The sequence below is a fragment of the Pseudorca crassidens genome, chromosome 18 (genome assembly GCF_039906515.1).
Source record: "Pseudorca crassidens isolate mPseCra1 chromosome 18, mPseCra1.hap1, whole genome shotgun sequence".
Lineage (NCBI taxonomy): Eukaryota > Metazoa > Chordata > Mammalia > Artiodactyla > Delphinidae > Pseudorca > Pseudorca crassidens.
The window spans coordinates 72,558,682-72,582,142 of NC_090313.1; the positions used below are offsets into that span (position 1 = coordinate 72,558,682).

The 23,461-nt window shown below is 45.4% G+C and overlaps 2 long non-coding RNA genes across 5 annotated transcripts in view; one reads left to right on the forward strand and one right to left on the reverse strand.

The window, feature by feature from the left end:
• Positions 1 to 23,461, forward strand: part of LOC137211244 (uncharacterized) — a 98,362-nt gene that overhangs the window by 3,797 nt on the left and 71,104 nt on the right. For all 3 annotated transcript variants that reach the window (XR_010936971.1, XR_010936972.1, XR_010936970.1), the window contains exons 2-3: positions 8,780 to 8,861; positions 14,320 to 14,545. This is a non-coding gene — a long non-coding RNA (uncharacterized lncRNA). The remainder of the gene's footprint in view (positions 1 to 8,779; positions 8,862 to 14,319; positions 14,546 to 23,461) is intronic.
• LOC137211245 (uncharacterized) lies at positions 14,398 to 18,232 on the reverse strand. Of its 2 annotated transcripts, none has more exons than XR_010936973.1 (3): positions 17,529 to 18,232; positions 16,551 to 16,653; positions 14,398 to 14,538 (listed from the first exon to the last, which is right to left on the reverse strand). It is a non-coding gene; the product is annotated as an uncharacterized lncRNA (long non-coding RNA). The 2 variants fall into 2 exon arrangements; XR_010936974.1 differs by having other exon boundaries at positions 16,551 to 16,657.

Consider the following 23,461-nt stretch of genomic DNA (forward strand, 5'->3'; position numbering starts at 1 on the left):
GATCCATTTAATGTGCTGTTGGATTCTGTTTGCTAGTATTTTGTTGAGGATTTTTGTATCTATGTTCATCAGTGATATTGGCCTGTAGTTTTCTTTCTTTGTGACATCTCTGTCTGGTTTTGGTATCAGGGTGATGGTGGGCTCGTAGAATGAGTTTGGGAGTGTTCCTCCCTCTGCTATAGTTTGGAAGAGTTTGAGAAGGATAGGTGTTAGCTCTTCTCTAAATGTTTGATAGAAGTCGCCTGTGAAGCCTTCTGGTCCTGGGCTTTTGTTTGTTGGAAGATTTTTAATCATAGTTTCAATTTCAGTGCTTGTGATTGGTCTGTTCATATTTTCTATTTCTTCCTGATTCAGTCTGGGCAGGTTGTGTATTTCTAAGAATTTGTCCATTTCTTCCAGGTTGTCCATTTTATTGGCATAGAGCTGCTTGTAGTAATCTCTCATGATCTTTTGTATTTCTGCAGTGTCAGTTATTACTTTTCCTTTTTCACTTCTAATTCTATTGATTTGAGTCTTCTCCCTTTTTTTCTTGATGAGTCTGACTAATGGTTTATCAATTTTGTTTATCTTCTCAAAGAACCAGCTTTTAGTTTTATTGATCTTTGCTATCGTTTCCTTCATTTCTTTTTCATTTATTTCTGATCGGATCTTTATGATTTCTTTCCTTCTGCTAACTTTGGGGTTTTTTTGTTCTTCTTTCTCTAATCGCTTTAGGTACAAGGTTAGGTTGTTTATTCGAGATGTTTCCTGTTTCGTAAGGTAGGATTGTATTGCTATAAACTTCCCTCTTAGAACTGCTTTTGCTGCATCCCATAGATTTTGGGTCGTTGTGTCTCCATTGTCATTTGTTTCTAGGTATTTTTTTATTTCTTCAGTGATCACTTCGCTATTAAGTCATGTATTGTTTAGCCTCCATGTGTTTGTATTTTTTGCAGATCTTTTCCTGTAATTGATATCTAGTCTCATAGCGTTGTGGTCGGAAAAGATACTTGATACAATTTCAATTTTCTTAAATTTACCAAGGCTTGATTTGTGACCCAAGATATGATCTATCCTGGAGAATGTTCCATGAGCACTTGAGAAAAATGTGTATTCTGTTGTTTTTGGATGGAATGTCCTATAAATATCAATTAAGTCCATCTTGTTTAATGTATCATTTAAAGCTTGTGTCTCCTTATTTATTTTCATTTTGGATGATCTGTCCATGGGTGAAAGTGGGGTGTTAAAGTCCTCTACTATGAATGTGTTACTGTCGATTTTGCCTTTTATGGCTGTTAGTACTTGCCTTATGTATTGAGGTGCTCCTATGTTGGGTGCATAAATATTTACAATTGTTATATCTTCTTCTTGGATTGATCCCTTGATCATTATGTAGTGTCCTTCTTTGTCTTTTCTAATAGTCTTTATTTTAAAGTCTATTTTGTCTGATATGAGAATTATTACTCCAGCTTTCTTTTGGTTTCCATTTGCATGAAATATCTTTTTCCATCCCCTCACTTTCAGTCTGTATGTGTCTCTAGGTCCGAAGTGGGTCTCTTGTAGACAGCAAATATATGGGTCTTGTTTTTATATCCATTCAGCCAATCTGTGTCTTTTGGTGGGAGCATTTAGTCCATTTACATTTAAGGTAATTATCGATATGTATGTTCCTATTACCATTTTCTTAATTGTTTTGGGCTTGTTATTGTAGGTCTTTTCCTTCTCTTGTGTTTCTTGCCTAGAGAAGTTCCTTTAGCAGTTGTTGTAAAGCTGGTTTGGTGGTGCTGAACTCTCTCAGCTTTTGCTTGTCTGTAAAGGTTTTAATTTCTCCATCAAATCTGAATGAGATCCTTAATGGGTAGAGTAATTTGGTTGCAGGTTTTTCTCCTTCATCACTTTAAATATGTCCTGCCAGTCCCTTCTGGCTTGCAGAGTTTCTGCTGAAAGAGCAGCTGTTAACCTTATGGGGATTCCCTTGTATGTTATTTGTTGTTTTTCCCTTGCTGCTTTTAATATTTTTTCTTTGAATCTAAGTTTTGATAGTTTGATTAATATGTGTCTTGGCGTGTTTCTCCTTGGTTTTTACTTGTATAGGACTCTCTGTGTGCGCTTCCTGGACTTGATAGACTATGTCCTTTTCCATATTAGGGAAGTTTTCAACTATAATCTCTTCAAATATTTTCTCAGTCCCTTTCTTTTTCTCTTCTTCTGGGACCCCTATAATTCGAATGTTGGTGCATTTGATGTTGTCGCAGAAGTCTCTGAGACTGTCCTCAGTTCTTTTCATTCTTTTTTCTTTATTCTGCTCTGCAGTAGTTATTTCCACTGTTTTATCTTCCAGGTCCATTATCCATTCTTCTGCCTCAGTTATTCTGCTATTGATTCCTTCTAGAGAATTTTAAATTTCATTTATTGTGTTGTTCATCATTGTTTGTTTGCTCTTTAGTTTTTCTAGGTCCTTGTTAAATGTTTCTTGTATTTTTTCTATTCTATTTCCAAGATTTTGGATCCTCTTTACTATCATTATTCTGGATTCTTTTTCAGGTAGACTTCCTATTTCCTCTTCATTTTTTAGGTCTGGTGGGTTTTTATCTTGCTCCTTCATCTGCTGTGCATTTTTCTGTCTTTTCATTTTGCTTATCTTACTGTGTTTGGGGTCTCCTTTTTGCAGGTTGCAGGTTCGTAGTTCCCGTTGTTTTTGGTGTCTGTCCCCAGTGGCTAAGGTTGGTTCAGTGGGTTGTGTAGGCTTCCTGGTGGAGGGGACTAGTGCCTGTGTTCTGGTGGATGAGGCTGGATCTTGTCTTTCTGGTGGGCAGGTCCACGTCTGGTGATGTGTTTTGGAGTGCCTATGGACTTATTATGATTTTAGGCAGCCTCTCTGCTAATGGGTGGGGTTGTGTTCCTGTCTTGCTAGTTGTTTGGCATAGGATGTCCAGCACTGTAGTTTGCTGGTCATTGAGTGAAGCTGGGTGCTGGTTTTGAGATGGAGATCTCTGGGATATTTTCACCGTTTGATATTATGTGGAGCTGGGAGGTCTCTTGTGGACCAGTGTCCTGAAGTTGGCTCTCCCACCTCAGAGGCACAGCACTGACTCCTGGCTGCAGCACCAAGAGCCTTTCATCCACACGGCTCAGAATAAAAGGGAGAAAAAGCAGAAAGAAAGAAAGAGAGAAAGAAAGAAAGAAAGGAGGGAGGGAGGGAGGAAGGAAGGAAGGAGGGAAGGAAGAAAAAAATAGAGAAAGATAAAGTAAAATAAAATAAAGTAAGGTAAAATATAATAAAGTTATTAAAATAAAAAAGTAATTATTAAGAGAAAAAAATTAAAAAAACAAACAAAAAAAACTGGATGGATAGAACCCTAGGACAAATGGTGGAAGAAAAGCTATACAGACAAAATCTCACACAGAAGCATCCGCATACACACTCACAAAAAGAGGAAAAGGGGAAAAAATCATAAATCTTGCTCTCAAAGTCCACCTCCTCAATTTGGGATGATTAGTTGTCTATTCAGGTATTCCACCGATGTAGGGACATCAAGTTGATTGTGGAGCTTTAATCCGCTGCTCTGAGGCTGCAGAGAGATAGTTCCCTTTCTCTTCTTTGTTCTCACAGCTCTCAGGGGCTCAGCTTTGGATTTGGCTCCGCCTCTGCGTGTAGGTCGCTGGAGGGCGTCTGTTCTTCGCTCAGACAGGATGGGGTTAAAGGAGCAGCTGATTGGGGGCTCTGGCTCACTCAGGCCGCGGGGAGGGAGGGGCATGGAGGGCGGGGCACGCCTGCGGCGGCAGAGGCCAGCGTGACGTTGCGCCGGCGTGACGTTGCACCAGCCTGAGGCGCGCCGTGCGTCCTTCCGGGGAAGTTGTCCCTGGATCCCGGGACCCTGGCAGTGGCGGGCTGCACAGGCTCCCCGGAAGAGGGGTGTGGAGAGTGACCTGCGCTCGCACACAGGCTTCTTGGTGGCGGCAGCAGCAGCCTTAGCGTCTCCCGCCCGTCTCTGGGTTCTGCGCTTTTAGCCGCGCCCGTCTCTGGAGCTCCTTTAAGCAGCGCTCGTAATCCCCTCTCCTCGCGCACCAGGAAACAAAGAGGTAAGAAAAAGTCTCTTGCCTCTTCGGCAGGTCCAGACTTTTCCCCGGACTCCCTCCCGGCTAGCCGTGGCGCACTAGCCCCCTTCAGGCTGTGTTCACGCCGCGAACCCCAGTCCTCTCCCTGCGCTCCGACCGAAGCCCGAGCCTCAGCTCCCAGCCCCGCCCGCCCCGGCGGGTGAGCAGACAAGCCTCTCGGGCTGGTGAGTGCCGGTCGGCACGATCCTCTGTGCGGGAATCTCTCCGCTTTGCCCTCCGCACCCCTGTGGCTGTGCTCTCCTCCGCGGCTTCGAAGCTTCCCCCTTCCGCCACCCGAAGTCTCCGCCCGCGAAGGGGCTTCTAGTGTGTGGGAACCTTTCCTCCTTCACGGCTCCCTCCCACTGGTGCAGGCCCCGTCCCTATCCTTTTGTCTCTGTTTATTCATTTTTCTTTTGCCCTACCCAGGTACGTGGGGAGTTTCTTGCCTTTTGGGAGGTCTGAGGTCTTCTGCCAGCGTTTAGTTGGTGTTCTGTAGGAGTTGTTCCACGTGTAGATGTATTTCAGGTGTATCTGTGGGGAGGAAAGTGATCTCCGCGTCTTACTCTTCCGCCATCTTCCCGGAAGCCTCTGTTTTTCTCTTTCTGACTTACTTCATTCTGTATGACAGACTTTAGGTCCATCCACCTCACTACAGATAACTCAATTTCGTTTCTTTTTATACCTGAGTAATATTCCATTGTGTATATGTGCCACATCTTCTTTATGCATTCATCTGTTGATGGACATTTAGGTTGCTTCCATGTCCTGGCTATCGTGAATAGAGCTGCAGTGAACATTTTGGTACATGACTCTATTTGAATTATGGTTTTCTCAGGGTATATGCCCAGTAGTGGGATTGCTGGGTCATACGGTAGTTCTGTTTTTATTTTTTTAAGGAACTCCATACTGTTCTCCATAGTGTATTGGAGTATAGTTGATTTACAATGTTGTGTTAGTTTCAGGTGAATGTGAGATGGGCTTTGATGGATGGGTGCCTGGAGATGTGGATTGAGCTAGTTGAACTCTCAAGCTCCGCCCCCCCACCCCCCCAGCTCTGGCAATCTCCATCTGACAAGTTATGCCTGAAACTAGGCCAGTCCCTTATAACCGGGAAGCAGTCCAGAACTGAGTTTCCTTTAGACAACATGCCAGGAGTCAGAGGCTGCGGGCCTGGGCACAGTGGCTGTGGAGGCCGCCCTGCCCCTACGTTCTCCATATTCTGTGCCATCACAGGGGCTGGGGGTATTCAGCTTGCAGTGCATGTGCCCTGAGATGACGTTCCAAATGATAATGTCCCCGTCGTAGCTGGAGGTGGCAAGGAGAATAGGCGGGCATAGAGCTACACAGAGGATGTCCTCCTTTTGCCCGTGGTTCTGGGAAAGAGAGAGAGAGAGACAGAGAGGGACAGAGTAAGAAAGCCAGTCCCCAGTCACCCACAGCTCGCTCCCCTTCATTGGATGCCTAAGACAGAGGAGACAGAGGGGCCCCTCCTGTGGCTGCCCCCCATTAAGGACTCTTGCGGAACCTGGTGGCCCGGCCCAGTCCTGGGGGTCAGGGGCATCCCTCCAGGTAGGAGTCTGCTTGCAGGTCAGCCAGAGAGGTGCTGCGTCTCCTTGGGGCAGTTTTATCACCTTCCCCAGGGAGGTGTTACTCCTAGCATCTTCCTTACCTCCCCATAATGCTGGCAAGGAGGTTAGTCACAAGGAACCCTCTTCGGGGCTGAAATCTTGATGGTAATGTGACAATGGAACCCAAGCACTGGCCAAGGGGGTCTGGCCTCCCAAGAGCCCCAGGTCTACATTCCGGGGTGTGGAGTCCCTCAACTCAATTCCTCCAGGGCTCCCATCTGCCCCGCACTGTGGCTTACAAGTGCTGTTAGGAATTGGAATTGCCTATTCTCCTTGAAAGGAGGATTTATGTATATGGATCCTTAAGAAAGATAAGAAACGAAATGAAAATGTTTTTGTTTTTGAGACCAGTGCTGCAGAGTTCAAAGAGTCCCTGGCCATTATCCTTTCAACTTTCTCACCGGGGTACAGTTTCTTTGTGAAAAGAATTGGTTTTTCCCAGGGCTGTAAAGATCTTTCTCCCTTGCCCTCAGGTACTTCCTACAGAGAGTCCCTTGAGGACCTATCCGTGGTCACCTAAGAAGCCCCTTCTGCTTGAAAGCAGCTGGGAGGACGGTGGGTAGGACAGTTGGAAAAGAGCAGGTCAGTGGCCCTCTCCTCCCCACGATCTTCTGTCTCCAAATCTTGCTTCCTTCTGAAATCTGTGAGTGCTTGTGTCTGGGCTTCTCCTTCCCTGGCCCCACTGCCTGCGGAATGAAGTTTACGTGCCTTGGCACGGCTTTCAGGTTCTGATTAGCTTTCCAAGCTCACTTCCCTCCTGTACCTGGTCCTCCAGCCCCTCAAAATATTCATAGTCCTTCCAAACAACATGCTTCTCAGGCTTCCAGACTTGGTTCACGCTCTCCTCCTTTCCCCTCATCTAGACTGCCTTTCCCTACCTTGGCCTCCCAGAAAAATCCTAGTAATCTTTTAATATCCTGTACAATGTTAGAGCAAAAGTTAGTAGTTCCCACCTCTGGGTTTCTCCAGCATTTTATATTATTATTAAAACATTATTACATTAACTAATACATTATTATATCATCTGTTGCATCGTATGATGATTACTTCCTTAGTTTATCTCCTTGCCAGTCTGTGAGATTCTGGGCCGGGAATCACATTTTATTCATGTTTGTATTTTCTGTGCCTACCCACTAAGGATGGCACTATGTCAGTGCTTGATAAATAGGGGGTTGAAAGAATTGATAAGTGACTGAAAAAACATTTGAATGAACTAACACTTCACTGACTCTTGCATGACTTCTGCCCTTGCAATGGCCATGGCTTTCCTGGGGACATTTTCTGCAAATTCTGTTCTTTCACTCAACAATCACTCATCCAGGGCTTCCCTGGTAGCGCAGTGGTTGACAGTCCGCCTGCCGATGCAGGGGACATGGGTTCGTGCCCCAGTCTGCGGAGCGGCTGGGCCCGTGAGCCATGGCCACTGAGCCTGTACGTCCGGAGCCTGTGCTCTGCAACAGGAGAGGCCGCAACAGTGAGAGGCCCGCGTACCGCAAAAAAACCAAAAAAAAACAAAACAACAATCACTCATCTGCAAACTCCATGAAGGCAGGGATCGTGTGATGACCACTTTGCTCGTCACTGATGTTCAGTGAACAGCACAGGCTGGGCCCACATTTGACACATGCTGGTTGAATGGAAGCTATTAGTTGGGCAGCTACTATAAACCAGGCCCTGAGCTACATCCCGGGAATACAGTGGAGAAAACAGACAAGGTCTGTCTTCATTGAGTTTGTGTTCTAGTGACTTGTGGCTTTTGGAATATTTGCAGAGGCATAAGGTACGGCTAGGTGGTGGGAAATGGTTGTGCACAGTGACCTTCCTTTCTTACTGCTTGTCTTCATGGCTTGACATCCAGACAGTTTTGAGGGAGATCATTCAACCCTGGGAAGCTGTAGAAAGTTGGGGGCTAATAAGAATCGCCAGAAGTCCCCTGGTTATGAGCCCCTAACAAGCCACAGGGCAGCAGGAATGTCATCTGCCAGGTTCTCTGGCCACCCAAGGATGGCAGCGTGAATACATACAGTTTTGCATGCCAAGCAGAAGCAGGAAGTGGATGCTTCTTTGAAGAAAGTCACATGCGTCACATCCTGGGCTGCCATTCCTACACTACAGGGCTCCAGGCTGAGCTCAAGGAGAACTGTGGGGATTTCCTCCTCGGCCTCCTGCCCCAGTCTGAACAAAGGCCATCACTCTTCCTGGAGCAGAGGCAGCTGCCTGGAGCTCAGTGCTCCTTACTCTACCTGGACCCCAATCATGAATCCCCCCACAGCAGAGGCTCTTGAGATGCTGTGACCACCCTAGGCAGGCCCAGAAGAACAGGGGTGAGCCCCAGGAGTGAAGGACATCCCCATCAAGTGTCACTGTTTGGATGGAGAGTCGGACAGGGGACCAGGGCTCACCACGTCATCCTGCCAGTGTGGCTTTGGCTTCCGGAAGTGGTGAAAGTCACAAGGTGTGTCCTGTATCCAAAGCCAAACAGGAGATGTTGTACAAGCAGTAAAATGAGCTGCCAACACACTCACGATTTCAGAGAGAGGCGTTGGCACATTCTACAGCCCTACCCCTCACCCCCGCAGTGATGCAGATTTTTGAAATGTCAAAGCAAATTCCCCGAGTGCCAGTGGGAGTAAACAGCAATCCACTCCTGACGTTTGGGTGATTGCGTTTCAGCAAATCATATGCCAACTGACAAGCTCTTCTCGGATGGTCTGCATAGTTTCGCCTCTGTAATAAGACCCGTAGCGATGCATGAGCTAAAACAAAAGCCGTCAGCCCAGGAACCTGTAATACCAAAGGACAAATTCAACGCCAAGACCTCTCAGGCAGTCATGTCTCAAATCATCGGAGGGTGCTAGGCTTAGGCTCTGACATACAGCATACTTTCAAATGAATAAAGAACTTACCATGTTTAAAGGCTTTGGAAATCCAGGACCACCCCGCAGAGCAAGCAGGGGACATAAATGCCACAGGTAGATTTAAAACGTAGTTGTAGTCAGCATTTTCATCTTCCCCTGTCTCTTAATCCCTTTTCCCATCTCTAAGCCATAAAAAAAGATTTTTTTTTTCCACAGAGATGCTTATGGATGGCATTTCATCTCCTCTTCCCATTTAGACAGGGACTACGGCATAAAGACAAGGTGGGAGGAAAATCCAGTAAGTGAAATATTTCTCTAAGTTCTGTGAGATGCTCTAGAAAATTAATATAACCCAAGGAGGGCGTCGTTGGAACCTCTGATCTATAGCCAGTTGGACAGGACTTGCAAATGGTGTCTGCGGGGCAGGGCAGAGGGGAGGGGGGCAGGAGTCTTGTGTCTTGTAGGACTGAACCCTGACCCCGTGGAATCTGATGCTCTCTCCAGATAGATAGAGTCAGAATTGAGTGGAATTGTAGGGTACCAGCTGGTGTCGGAGAATTGCTTGTTGGTGTGGGAAAAACCTCCACGTGTCGGAATTGGGTACAGAGTCATTACACTTCTTCCCATAGAAAAGAATTTAAAAAACTGAAACAAATACTAAAAAGGTTTTTTAAAGGGAGGGAGGAAAGAAAGATGGGAGGGAAAGGGGGAGAGAGGGAAGGAGGAAACTCTTTTGCCCATATCATTGCTTAGCTTATACCAGATAGAGGTATAAAGAATTTCTCCAAAATCTGTTTTTAGTGAGAAAAGAATCAACAGGGCATGGGGGTGGGGAGAAGCATGTCAGTCTGAAGCAGGGTTTTGAAATATCATAATTTTGTACATTTCACTTACAAAGTACACATTTATTCTTCTATCCCATCCAACAGCTATGATACACCTAGAACAATACAGACTATTACATTTTAGCTTTTTACATTTACTTTAGCTTATCATCTGTTTAATTTTTGCATAGAATCAGTACTGTGGCCTCATTTTGCTGTGTCGGTGTGATAAATGAAGAGAACAAGAAAATCACCGCTTCTGTTTTTTAGGAAGAGCAAGATAAAATGTGATTTGATAAACTAGGCTCAGTTTTTTAAGTGGTTCTTAAAGGATTAGGGAACAGAAACAGGATACCCTGGTTTGTTTTCATGGTCTGCTCAGAGCAGCTTGCCTTCCGGAGGATTATTTGATCCCGAGAGCATGGCTGAACCACAGAGGCAAGGGCACAAACAGAAACTGATCAAGGATTGTTTTTAACATTTTCATGTTCAGGAGAGAATTTATTGGATTTTTATTCTTTGACTTACGGCTGCTGAATTTAACTACCCTAGCTTGTGATTTATCCCTTAATAAAGCATTCGGTGGAGAGATACCCTGTTTCCTATCTCTACCTCTAAACCATTATCAAAATGTGCAGAGAATTGTTTCTAATATTCTGGAAGAGGCTAGTTGCCTAAATTGCCATCAGGGAGCAACCACAATTTGGGGAATTCTTTGACACATTTGCTTCCGGAAAATTCCCTTTAGTATCTTGGTGTCCTCCTCCAGGACAAAGTTTGTATCGAAAAATATGTCCCACTAAATCTCCAAGATGACCCTCATATTCAAGCTGACTGGAACTCACTTATTTTGGCTTAACTTCAAGTAGGTATAATCACAGACTTCACTTTGCTTTTCATCTAGAAAGATAATATTATCAACTTAGAGTAAGCATTTTTCTTTATTAGTTCTTGAGTCAGTTTACATATATTGACTTAACCCAACTGATGACTGGGGAAACTTCAGCACTTACTTTTTAGTTTTCAGACCACAGTTAGGTGTCTTTCAAGCCATCAAAACACAGCTGATGCCACTTTCACTGCCCTAAAAGGCTGATGAAGCCCTCGCTCAGCTATGGGAAGAGGCTCACCTTCTTCCTGACAGGACTTTGCACAGTTCCTGGCCCTTACTGACTGAGTGAATGAGCAAAAGAATGCATGAGGTCAAAGGCAGAACTAGGAATCACACACTCATTACTCTGTGTAATTTTTATTTTTTGGCAGAGCCGTTAGGCGTGCGGGATCTTAGTTACCAGACCAGGGATCCAACCCGTGCCCCCTGCTGTGGAAGCACGGAGTCTTAACCACTGGACCACCAGGGAAGTCCCTACTCTGAGTAATTTGTTTTTTAAGTAGTTATGTATTCATTATTTTATTTATTTATTTTTGGCTGTGTTGGGTCTTCCTTTCTGCGCGAGGGCCTTCTCTAGGTGTGGCAAGTGGGGGCCACTCTTCATTGCGGTGCGCGGGCCTCTCACTATCGTGGCCTCTCCTGTTGCGGAGCACAGGCTCCAGACGCGCAGGCTCAGTAGTTGTGGCTCACGGGCCTAGTTGCTTCGCGGCATGTGGGATCCTCCCACGCCAGGGCTCGAACCCATGTCCCCTGCATTGGCAGGCAGACTCCCAACCACCGCGCCACCAGGGAAGCCCACCTACTCTGAGTAATTTTTATCTTATTTACTTGGACTTCATTTGTACTGATAGTTGAAGAAAGTTTGCCTCTGATCTTCTCCATAGTTTCACAGGCCAGAACTGCGGAAATTTTACCAAGAACAGACACAGCACATGAACAAATGGAATAAGCAGCCTTGAAAAAAATCACAATGACACACAAAAGAGAGTAGCTTTTAGTTCGTCTAGACTTTGTGATGTTTGACTTATGTGATTTTTTAAATGTTTTAAAAAGCTAAACTCTTTTAAGAAATGAGGCCTATACCACGCAGTGAGGGAACAAATGCATGGGCTATAGATGGGAGAACAAACATATATATAATGTATGTCCTTCCTACATAGAAGTTTAGAGTCACTGGCAATGAAATGCCAGAGAAAAAGGATGTAGGACTGTTACATGCATCCTAGATTTTATCTCATTTGATTTCTTCTACACTTACTACAAATGCCTAATCTTGCATTATTATTTTATGGGGACCTTTGGTAGGAGGTGACTCACCATGTTTCCAGGTGTGAAGACAAGGTCCGTTGTTGTAGCTCCCATATTTTCAGACAGCCATCTCTGCCCCCAGTAACTAGACTAGGAAACAGAGACCCTCGTCATGACTGCATGTCGGGGTCACCCTGCCTAACGGTAAAAGATTCTGGCGGGACTTCCGTGGTGGCACAGTGGTTAAGAACCCGCCTGCCAATGCAGGGGACACGGGTTCGAGCCCTGATCGGGGAAGATCCCACGTGCCGCAGAGCAACTAAGCCCGTGCGCCACAACTACTGAGCCCACGTGCCACAACTACTGAGCCCGCGTGCCACAACTACTGAAGCCCACACACCTAGAGCCCACACTCCGCAACAAGAGAAGCCACCACAATGAGAAGCCCGCACACCACAACGAGGAGAAGCCCTCGCTCGCCACAACTAGAGAAAGCCCGCGCACAGCAACGAAGACCCAATGCAGCCAACAATAAATAAATAAAATTTAAATAAAAGATTCTGGAGAAGGCACATACCCTCTTCCACTGGAGTCAAAGGTCAGACAACGGATTCCAGCATTGCCTTGAGCCTCAATAAAATCGCACAACAGTATTCCTGTTTCAAAGTCCCATACTTTCACCACCTGTATCAGGAAGTTGGAAAAAGTAGCCTGGAGACACTGGCCATCAAATTGAAGAGAATTTGCATTTAGAGGTCTAGTGTCATAGATATGAAAGATGAAAGTTTACCCCAAAAGTTTCCGTACTTTGAATACAAGTTGGTTACCTGAGTGTATTCATTAGCTAGGGCTGCAATAAGAAAATACCATAGACTGGGGAGCTCAAACAACAGACATTTATTTTCTCACAGTTCTGGAGCCTGGACGTCCACGATCAAGTTGCCAGCAGGGTTTGGTCTCTTCTGAGGCGTCTCTCCTTGGCTTGCGGATGGCCGCCTTCTCACCGTGTCCTCACAAGCTCTTTCCTCTGTGCCTGTGCAACCCAGCATCTCTTTATGTGTCTACATTTCCTCTGGCTCTAACAAGACCAGTCAGACTGGATTAGGGCCCACCCTAACAGCTTCATTTTAAGTTGATGACCTCTTTAAAGACTCCATCTCCAAATACAGACACATTCTGAGGTACTGGGCGTTAGGACTTCAACACATGAATTTGGGGGAAACACAATTCAGTCTATAGCACTCTCTGAGAAGATTAGAAAATTTAGAAATATTGGATGAAAATCTCCTGGCCACCTAGACTCAGAGAAGATAGGTGTGGATTGAATTTTGAGCAGCAAAATTTATTCACCATCAAAGCAAAGCTGAATGGATAGATGACCCATTTTCTGGGGAGGCTATTTAAACCCTCAGCTTTAAGACTTCACTCAGTCCAACTCGTTCCAGTCTTGTAGTTACTTTCTTTTAGCTCCAACCTTTGAGCAGCTTTTGAATGAGAATCATCTTTAAAGGGACGTGAATAGCATCTGTCATGACTGGTTGGGGTAGGTGCCCCCTGCCCCCCCAGGAAGGACGTCCTCTGGGGCAGACTTTCTGGATCCTGCACCCAGAGGCAGTGACAGCGTCAGAGGAGAAACGCTTGAGGACAGCACTCTTTCTCAGGACTATTGAACGGTCCTTCTAGCCTGCCACTTTGTAAAAAAGGCTGCCCCATTGACATTAGGGGAACTTCTGGGTCTCCAAGCCAAAAACCAGACAGCACTGTTGTTGACTGCAAGTTGCTGAGATCAGTAGGGTACACTTTGCTTCCTTTCCTCTGTCCTTCTATAAGGCCAGCGTTCCCAGGGGTGTGTACAGCTCAGGGGCGTTCATCTGTTCTTCTGAGTATTTCAGTAAATGCTTAGTGTTACTTTAGTGGTTTTAATCTTTACTTTACTTTAGCGGTTTCAATCTTTGCAAATATCCCAGAGTTCCATAACATGCAGTGATTTGTGATATGGTTGAGATCCAGAATTGATTTAAGTACCTGATGGCGTGGACGAATGAGCAGACAGAGCATGAGCTGGGCGGACAACAAAGGATCAACACCCGAGGGAGGACCTGCCTTGCTGCTGTGTGATTAAACACAGCTTTTTTTTTTAAATTTTTTTTTTATTTCCCCAAGAAAGCCACTTGCTACTGCTGGTAATGGAAGTGAAAAGATTGAAGACTGAAGTCAGCAAGGGAAACATCTCTGAAAATGACTTTAGGGTTCTATGTACAGAATCAAGAAAAGTCTAGAGGTGCTGTGTATACTTTTCAGGTATACCTACCTCACTTACATTTTGTGGAGGGAATTTCATGCCATAGCAGGGCTCCTTTAAGAATTTCACTGTCCCAGGGACTTCCCTGGTGGTCCAGTGGTTAAGACTCCGTGCTCCCAATGCAGGGGGCCCGGGTTCTATCCCTGGTTAGGGAACTAGATCCCGCATGCCGCAACTAAGACCCAGCGGAGCCAAATAAATAAATAAATATTAAAAAAAAAGAATTTCACTGCCCCATGTTGTTCTTCCTTTTGGAGATCCCATCTATTTAAATATATTAAAATGCAACCATGTCCCCAATTAAATATAATAGAATTTTGCTAGCAAATTTTAAAATAATTTAAAGAATACAGTTTTAAGCTCAGTTGATAAAAAATTGTTATTCTTATAAACTTTGGTATTACATATAACTATGTATGTGTTAAGTTGCAGCTCATAAGTAATGTGCTGTAAACATTTAATCGAGCATTTATTAATTTTCATTTTACAGTTTACAAGGATTTTCAGAGGCAAGGTCGGTGGTCCCTAGCACTCTGCTTATACAACTGAATGAACACAGTGTGGTATAGTGGTATTCGTAAATTCAGGCTTCATCGAGATCTTGGACTATATTCTCTCCTCCACAAATATCAAGTGTAATGTGGTTTGGATGTCATGAATTGTGACGGTCGGCATGATGATGATCCAGAGATTTCACACAGCAACAGATCTGCAAGGTGAGCGAACACTCAAATCAATAATTTAATTCAGTAAGTATTGGAGAGTTTATTACCAGCATGTGCCTAATACAGTATAATAGCTGTGAGGGTGTTTATATCTCAATTCAACACCTACCTACCACCCACCGCTGGGGGAGACGTGCATATCAAAATAATGCTATTGAGGGAGACAGACTGTGTTACCATGGAATTAGGAGCCCAGATGCTAACGGAGCCATTCATTCTGCCTGGGTGTGGGAGGGGATCTAGGATGCTTTCCTAGAGGAGCTGGTATCTGAGTTGTGCCTTAAAGAATAAGAACGGTTTTGAGAGATCAAGAAGGAAAGAAGAGGGAAACATAGATGCTCTGATCCCTGCTCTCAAGTGCCTGCAGAAATTGTTCAGAGGCGAGGCTCACACAGGTGAAACAGAGCAGGGCAGGTGAGAACACACCCCAGCAGCCATGAGAGGCACTAACTGTGAGTCATCAGGAAGTGGGAGGTGCCTGCATGAGTCAGGGCGGTGAAGGCAAGTGTTTCCTGGCACAGAGAGGACTTGAGTTTGACCTTGAAGGATTGCTCAGGTGTATGTAAGAAAAGAGGAGGAATGGGGAGGGGGAAGGGTAAGCTGTGACAAAGCGAGAGAGTGGCATGGACATATATACACTACCAAACATAAAATAGATAGCTAGTGGGAAGCAGCCGCATAGCACAGGGAGATCAGCTCGGTGCTTTGTGACCACCTAGAGGGGTGGGATAGGGAGAGTGGGAGGGAGGGAGATGCAAGAGGGAAGAGATATGGGAACATATGTATATGTATAACTGATTCACTTTGTTATAAAGCAGAAACTAACACACCATTGTAAAGCAATTATACTCCAATAAAGATGTAAAAAAAAAAAAAAGAAAAAAGAAAAGAGGAGGAAGCAGGAAATTCTGGGGTGGAGATGAGAAAAGGTTGCACAGAGCCAGGGGCAGGAATGTGCAGGATGCTGAGTAGGTGAAGAGGTTGGCTTCCTTGGACTCATAGGTGACTCTGATAAATTTGGAGGATAAATGCTTCTTTACAAGTTTGAACCCAAACTATGCAGGAACCCGCCTTCTTTGAGATGAATTGAGACTGAGTCATCATAAAAAATGTTTGATCTACTTCTTTTGGTATTTAACCATGGGTGACCGCTAATTTCTGGAGCAGAAGCTAGACAAGAACAGATGCAAAGACAGTCGAGTGTCACTGGGAGTGCAGCTCAAGTAAGTGTGCACGTGAAGAGGACGTGTCTGGGCTGTGATGTCCCCGATGCTGTAAATCCTAAAGACAGGGTGTGTCAGGCTCTGGCAGGAAAAATGAAAGAGGGCGCGGCCACATGGCCCAGGACACTCACTTGCGATGCTGGAAGCCAGGCCACTGATGCAGGAAGTAACTGAACTGAATATTAGAAGCTTTTAGAACTTTTCAGCGTCGTGGGTGTATTTGGGATGTGCCCTCCCGTTACCACAAGGACAGGAGAACATGAGTTATGGGATGTGCGTGTTTCCCTGCTCTAGTTCCTTATTCAAGGAGCAGTGATTACTGATTATGGTCCCTCCTGTGGACTAGACACTGTGCCGGTCCTCTAGGCTGGGGCCAGCATGGTCCTCACGAGCCCCGGTGAGAGGGAAGTGGACGTGGCATGCTCTGAACCCTCCTTCCTGGATTAGAGTTACAGTGGATTAGGGTCGTTGAATTGATCATCCTACACCACGCAAGAAAATCGCCTTGAAATAATACCTTTCCACAGGGCCAGACGGTCCTTCCAAATTACTCACACCACAAGCCCCCGCAGAATCTGTGAGCTCTTCCATGTGGCGTTCACATAAGAGTGTCCGAACACTACTAGGTGATCAGCAAAGTAGAACTGAACCACCCATTCTCTACTTCCAGGGACAGAAGGTCCCCAGAACACTCTGATCCCCACCGAGGTGAAGACAGTGGGACCACACCTGCAAATACATCATTGCTAAAGAGACCAAGATTTGACACTTACAGATGCTTCCGAGTAGCTGACCACCTGCCTGAAGGTGGGGTTGTACTGGCAGCACACTGTGGGCTCTTTGTGGGAAGCCACTGGGTGAGGCTCAAGGGGAGACCTTGCTTGTGAAAAACAGAGAGAGAGAGAGAATGAAAACCCAAACTGAGTATGTGACACGCATACCCAGGATGAGGCATCGATTGCTTTATTAAAGAATGGTTTAGAGCGTAGTCTTGAGTTCAAATGATGAGTCTGTGACCTTGGGCAAGTCACTCAGCTGCTCAAAACTGTAATTTTCTTGTCTGTTAAATGGGGATAATGGTATCTACTTGAAAGCATTGTTTTGAGGATTAGATGAGAAAACATATATACAGTGGTACCTCCATATCTATGGGGGATTGGTTTGAGGAACCCCTAGAATACCAAAATCCACGGATGCTCCAGTCCCTTATATAAAATGGCATAGTATTTGCATATAACCTATGCACATCCTTTCATATACATCTCCAGATTACTTATAACATCCACTACAATTTAAATGCTATGTATATAGTTGCCAGTATGTGGCAAATTCAACTTCAGCTTTTTGGAAACTTCTGGAATCAAAAATAATTTTTTTTTCTATCCATGGTTGGTTGAATGTGCTGATGCAGAACCCATGGATAGGGAGGGCTGATGTAACGTCCTTAGCACAGAACCTCACATAACATAATGGACGTGCAATGAAGAGTAGCCACTAACCCTGAAAACTGATACCACGTCTCCTTGTTGGGGTAGGGGGAGTGTGATTTCGTGAGATTGCAGAGTGGACCTTATTCCCTATTAATGTCTGTCTTCCCCCCAACACACACAAACCATATCATCCCATTCTGAATGGCAGTGCTCAAGCCTGAATGGCAGCGCTTCTCCCTCACAGCAGGGACGAGGCCAGGCCAGGTCCCGGGGGGGCCCTGCAGCATGCCTCCTATGAGTACCCAGGTGCAAAGGACCCACCTGTGCTCTTGGACTTTGTCCCCGTAGCCACGTCTGGGAGGTCAGCACACAGAACGGACAGCCCTTGGAGTGAAGCCACCCAAGTCCTTCGAACCCATTTCCTCATCTGTAAAATGGAATCCTTTATGGAAATTTTGTGAAGAGGAAGTGTGAGAAAGGACGTAGAATGTCTGGAGGAGGCTGGCATGCAGTAGGCACCGACTAACCGAATGTTGGTGGTCAGGCTTCGCTCTCTGTAGTGCCCTGCGACGGTCAGCCATAAGCCTGGGCCACTAGTAGACATCTGGGAGCTCTGAAACCTCAGACTGAGTGCCAGAAGATTCTTGGTGTGGGTGAATCCTCTTCAAGGAAGAACAGGACTTGGCATGAGGACGATTAGAACTTTCGGGACCACAGTCTGCCCACTTCACAGATGAGGAAACAGCAGGAGGCTGAGGAGGGTCGGCTCACTTGGTCAAGATCACGGGCTCCCGAGTGACAGAGCGGGGATCGGCAGACGGTATCTGGCACCTAAGTGCTGGCGCTAGAAATGCGGCTGTTTTTTCCATGAGGTGGAATTTCAGATACTTGGGTCCAAAAAAAGGAAAGAAAGAAAATGAATCCAACGGGCTGTTTGTCCTACACGGCGATATCACGTAGAACAAAGAGAAGTTTGATTGACTGACGTTCCCGGTTTTCAGCTGGCTGCTTTGGCATCTTGAGTGAGGAGCCTGCCTCCAGGCCTGGCTGTAATGATGGCCTGGCAGTGCCCCTGTGTGTCCCTGGGTGGCTGCCCTGCTTGGGGGATGGGGTCTTGGATGTGAGCACCACTGCAGCTGACGGACTGCAAGTAGGCTGGTGCCTTAGGACTGAATAAGCAGACCCTGGGGCTTCTAGGACAATTTCCTACTGGTAGAAAGGTAACACACATCCTTCTTATCAGTCACTTGTACCACAATGGGAATCCATGTACTTGTTAATTTCTTCTCAGTTCATGAGCTAACATTACTGAGAGAAAGAGGGTTCTGATGAGGGGAGGACAGAGGGAATTCTGGAGCCTGGGAAGAGTGATCTCAGTTGGGATGCTATGGAGGGACCCTGACAAGGTCAGTGAAAGGAAAAGGTAGGGAGAAGCTCTTCATAGTGACGTCCCCCAAATAAAAACAGCTACAATAAATTAAGCACCCCGGATGTAGCTACTGTCTGTCCAGCACACTCCTATCTTCTGTGAAGAGAACTGCTTCTCTGACTGTAAGACCTGGACAAAGGATCTGAGCCTGGTCAGTCTGTGTCCTTCCTTTAGGTTTTTCTGGCTGGAGCTGCTAGGAAGAGTAGAGTTGGGATGTGAGTTCAGGCTCTGGGCTTGGATGGGTCCTGGCCATTTGGAAGGAGAAAGCCATTCAGCAGTAGGTGTTGATGAGACCAGTGTGAACCAAGGAGCAGAAATGCAAAGTGCAGGCATACAGCATGGGAACCACAGTGCCATCTGTGAGCTCAGCTGCCCATGAGTCCACCTGTCCTAGGATCTGGTTTCAGTAACCAATAATGTCCCCCCCCTTTTCATTAGATAAGTTTCAGGTATATAGCATTACAACTTGACATCTGTGTGCGCTACAGAGTGATCTCCAGCACAAGCCTAATTGCCACCCATCACCATGCAGCTGACCCTTTGCATTTCGCCCACCTCCCAACCGCCTTCCCCTCTGGTAACCACTAATCTGTTCTCTGTGTCTATGAGTTTGCTTTTGTTTTATTTTGCTTTTGTTTCATTTTTTTTTAGATTCCACATATGAGTGGAATCATATGGTATTTGTCTTTCTCCACCTGACTTATTTCACTTAGCATAACACCCTCTGCATCCATGCATGTTATTAAAAATGGCAGGATTTTGTTATTTTTTATGGCAGAGTAGTATTCCGTGTGTGTGTGTGTGTGTGTGTGTGTGTGTGTGTGTGTGTGTGTCATCTTCTTTATCCATTAAAGAAGTTAATGGACACTTACGTTGTTTCCATGTCTTGGTTATTGTAAATAATGCTGCAGTGAACATAGGGGTGCATATATCTCTTTGAATTAATTTTTTCATGATTTTTGGATAAATACCCAGAAGTGAAATAACTGTGTCATATAGTAGTTCTATTCTTAGTTGTTGTGAGGAGTCTCTATACCGTCCTCCATAGTGGCTGCACCAGTTTACAGTCCCACCAACAGTGTGCACGGGTTCCCTTTTCCCCACATCTTCTCCAGCATTAGTTATTTCTTGTCCTTTTGATAATAGCCATTTCAGCAGGTGTGAAGTGATATCTCATTGTGGTTTTGATTTGCCTTTCTCTAATAATTAGAGATGCTGAACATCTTTTCTGAGGTTTTGTCTCGTTCTTTCAATTGGAACATATTCTTTTGTCTCCTCATTTTGCCTAATTCTCTGTGTATTAAGTATATGTATACGTATTAAGAATTAGCTGTCTCTCCCAGTCTTGAAGGCATGGTCTTATTTAGGAGCTGTCCTGTGGGGCTCAGAAGTGCAATCCTGCCTGGCCACTACAGCCAGGTGCTTAAGGGGTGTCCCCTACGTGGGCTATGTGTGCCCTCCTGTTGTCATGGGGCTGTGGCTGCCTTGGAGTGCTGGTGGGCTGGCTGTCATTCACCTGGCTGTGAGAGGCTGCCAGGATGCAGGGTGGGCGGGGCTGTCAGTGGGACGTGCCCATTGGCGATACCGGGTCACATGGAGAGTTCCAAAATGGTGCCCACCAGCACTGGCATTAGCAAGGAAGCCTGAGGTCGCGTAAATGCCTCCTGCCAGTAACTCTATCCCCAGGAAGCATCCCAAATGACTCCTGCTTCTTCAGCAGACACTTGAAGATTAGTAAATGGGTGCCCTTCACCTATGACACATACACTTTTCAACCTGGTGTTTTTGTGCTGGTTTTCAGGTTGGGTGAGTCCGTGCATGAGCCTTTTTTTATAAATTTATTTATGTATTTACTTATTTTTGGCTGCATTGGGTCTTCGTTGTTGGCTCTTAGTTACTGTGCGTGGGCTTTCTCTAGTTGTGGTAATCGGGGGCTGCTCTTCATTGCGTTGTGCAGGCTTCTCACTGCGGTGGCTTCTCTTGTTGCGGAGCACGGGCTCTAGGCACGCAGGCTCAGCAGTTGTGGCACACGGACTTAGTTGCTCTGCGGCATGTGGGATCTTCCCGGACCAGGGCTCAAACCCGTGTCCCCCACATTGGCAGGCAGATTCTCAACCACTGTGTCACGGAAGCCCCCCGGGCATGAGCCTTTTAAGATCGGGGTTTTTGTTGCCTGCAGTTCTATAGTTTCCCTGGGTTTATTCTCCATTGGTTTTCAAAGCCGGGTGATTTGGGAGCTTATCTCTCCTATGCAGGATCTGGGGGCTGGGGTGCCTGATGTGGAGCTCGAATCCCTCACTCCTCAGGGAAAAGCTCCACCTCTTTGGGGTCCCTCCCAATTGTGCAGCTGGGGTGTGGTTTTCCCTGGTGAGCCTGTATCTCTGTCTTTTCCACGCGTCTCAGTGCTGTCCTTTCACCTTTTCTCACGAGGCTCTGTTCATCCAGTTTTCAGATCTCTTTCTGAGGGAACTGTTCCATTTGCAGTTGTAGGTTTGTGTCTGTGGGAGGACATAAGTTCAGGATATTCCTGTGCTGCCGTCTTCAACCCGCTTGCTTGTGTTTGGAGGGATGGGTTCCTGTCTGTTTGCTGGTTGTTGGCCTCTCTCTCTCAGCTTCTTACACACTTGCATCCCTCATCCTGTTGCCTCCTCTGTCTTTAAACCAGCAATAGTGCACTGAGTCCTTCAAATTCTCCCTTTTCAGCTTAAATTGTTTCAGTTAGATTTTTGTCCCCTTTGACTCAAAAGAATCTTACCAGGTAAGGGACTTCCCTGGTGGCACAGTGGTTAAGAATCCACCTGCCAATGCAGGGGACATGGGTTGGATCCCTGGTCTGGGAAGATCCCATATGCCAAGGAGCAGCTAAGCCTGTGCACCACAACTACTGAGCCCACGTGCCACAACTGCTGAAGCCTGTGCATTTAGAGCCCGTGCTCCACAACAAGAGAAGCCACCGCAATGAGAAGCCTGTGCACCACAACGAAGAGTAGACCTGGCTCGCCGTAACTAGAGAAGCCCATGCGCAGCAACGAAGACCCAACGCAGCCAAAAGTAAATTAAAAAAAAAAAAAGAATCTTACCAGGTAAAACTACTCTGTGGTGAGCACAGTTCATAAATTATCTTTTATGAACACAACTAATCTACAAGACGACCCTTTCTCCCATATTGCAGAAGAGTAAACCAATGTCTCAAAGAATTCAGTAACTTAGTTCAGAAGGATTGAGTACTTCACCCGAGGTCGTACAGTTTGTGGTAATTTCAGAATTTAAACTCAAATCTGTCTGTCCCAGTAAAGTTACTGGGAAGCAGCTACTGGACTAAGGCATTTCCCAGCTTCCCATTCACCCAGAGTCATGAACTCAGCAATAGAATGTGAGAGAAAGTGATGTATCATTTATGGCTGGGATTTTTTTAAGAGGCAGATATGCCTTCTCTATTCTCATACCCATTGCACCTGGATTAAGAGGAATCTGAGAACCTAAGTAAGGTGGGACCCCCATATGGAGACAGCCCTGTTCTTGAAGGGAGAAAAAGTGCCCCTCAGTAGACAGAAATAAACTTCTGTTGTTTCAACCTATGGAAAATATAGAGTTTATTTGTTACAGTGGCAAGCCTTACCTTAACTAATACGCCATGCTATCTTCCTTCCAAGAAATAACTTTCTTTCTGTCCTAATTCCTGTTGACACAAAACAGCTCTCTTTGTGGTGTGCAATATTAAATTCACAGAAAATAACAAGTGAAAATGGAAATCTCAATCTGTCACTTTACTCTTCTTTAGAGAATGCCAGAAACCAGCAGACTCCTGAGACGTTTCGTGTGTCCCCATGATTTAGAGACATGAAATATTTGGGCTAAAAAAATAAATCAAAGAACGAAGACTATTTGATCAGGCATACTGGAAATTTAGCTGTTTAGTTCCTAGTTGATTAGTTTTTATTTGATAGAAATAATATATTCTGAAATAAATTACACACCCTATTTCCAAGATAGGATTTCAATATATTTTAAACACACTTTGGGAAGTAGTTCAATATGCCTGAATCATCACAGGCAAGATGCTAATCTTGTAATCATGAGTTTAGATTGGGAGAAAATGGAGAGGCACTAGGAAAAGAAAATAGGATAGAAAACATGTCCTCACATACAGAATTGTGATTATCCGATGGTGGCAAATTTCAAAAAAAAAAAAGTGAAATCTCCAACTTTGTGGCCTTGGTGGATGTCTTTGCATAAATTTGATTTTCAAAATAAATCAGAAACTAAAGTCCATAAATCTTACCATTTTAATCAAATGTTCTTGGAGAACTGAATTGAGTCTGGGTCCTGTTGTACCCCTGACTGTGATCGCAACACCTAGTTGTGTATAAAATAACCTCTTCATTGCCACGAGATAGACTCTAAGTTCACTACACAGGAGCCATGTTGGACCCTACGGACAGTAAAATCCCAGAGCGTCACAGGGTCCCTGTGCTCAGTCCTGGGGGCTTTTCTCTCCTTTGCCCACTTTGGCTCCCTTTATGATCTCATCCACTTCATGGTTTAAAATTCCATCTAACTGCTGATTCTTCCCACATTTATATCTCCAGCCCTGACATCTCCCCTCAACTCAGGATGACTCTCTCCAGCACATCCACAACTGGGCTTCTGACCCTACGCTCCTCTCACCCACCATCTTCCTCACTGCGGTGTTCGGCTGGGGCCTGAACTCTTGGTGCCATCCTTGACTCCCCTCTCCCTCTCTCTCCCCTCTCTCCTTTAAAAAAAAAAAATGACAGCTTTATTGCTATTTAACCCACATTCTACAAAATTTGTATTTTTAAGC